The sequence below is a fragment of the Etheostoma cragini genome, chromosome 6, assembly GCF_013103735.1.
Source record: "Etheostoma cragini isolate CJK2018 chromosome 6, CSU_Ecrag_1.0, whole genome shotgun sequence".
In the NCBI taxonomy this organism is placed as follows: Eukaryota; Metazoa; Chordata; class Actinopteri; order Perciformes; family Percidae; genus Etheostoma; species Etheostoma cragini.
The window spans coordinates 28127736-28128658 of record NC_048412.1 but is presented as its reverse complement, the minus strand read 5'-3'; positions in this window follow the sequence as shown (position 1 = coordinate 28128658).

Below are 923 nucleotides of genomic sequence, written 5' to 3'. Positions count from 1 at the left end.
TGCACATGGTGCTGCAAAATTAAAAGTCTTTTTGCCAAAGGTAGTGCAAAAATGCATGAAAATGATAATAATGAAAATAATCTGACTGCTTCTGACTGTGTTCCTGTCACAATGTAGAACACCAACGACAGCCAAGTCATCTACACCAACACCATCACGATGCAGAACAGCTCCGCGGACATCATCACCCGCCAAGACCAGGTCGAGATTGACTTCTCCTGCTTGTACACACTGCCCGACATCAAAAGTGTGTCCTTCAAAATTAAAGACAGGTGTGTGTGGAGGGTCACCTGGTTGTTAACGTGGTTTAGTTAAAGTTAAAGCAGTGGTGGATTGTAACTACGTACAAGTAAGTACTGAATACCGTTCATTGAAATACGGCTCATGACGGTGTCCTAGATGCAGATAGAAGGACCAACGCAGTTAATTCCTCAGTGCGTGCATTGTTTCAGTCCAGTGCAACACCGGCAGTGCTGCTGCTAGTTAGCTTAGCATAGTGAATGACATCCTATGTTGTCGGTTAGCATGTTGTGAGTAAAAGTGAGTGAAAGTCTAGTCTTAGTCTGAATTGCTATTTGTACTTGTTGTGAATACGCAGGTCACAAGAAGTAATTAGGTTGTTGTATGTTTTTGGTTTGCTCACTTTTACTCACAACATGCTAACCAGCAACATAGGATGTCATTCACTATGCTAAGCTAACACTAACACCAACAAATGTTGAGGTATTTCACATGGTCTGTTCTCTTCATGCCACTTCTCCAGCTCTGTGGTGCAGGAGATTGTGTCAGGAATTTGGAATTACACTCTGATGATGAAGGCGTACACCGACGCCAGCTTCGTGCACCTAGCCGGGCCGGACACTGAGTTTGTGCTGAACCAGAGGGTCTGGGTGGAGCTGGAGACGGACGGGCTGGACGACAAC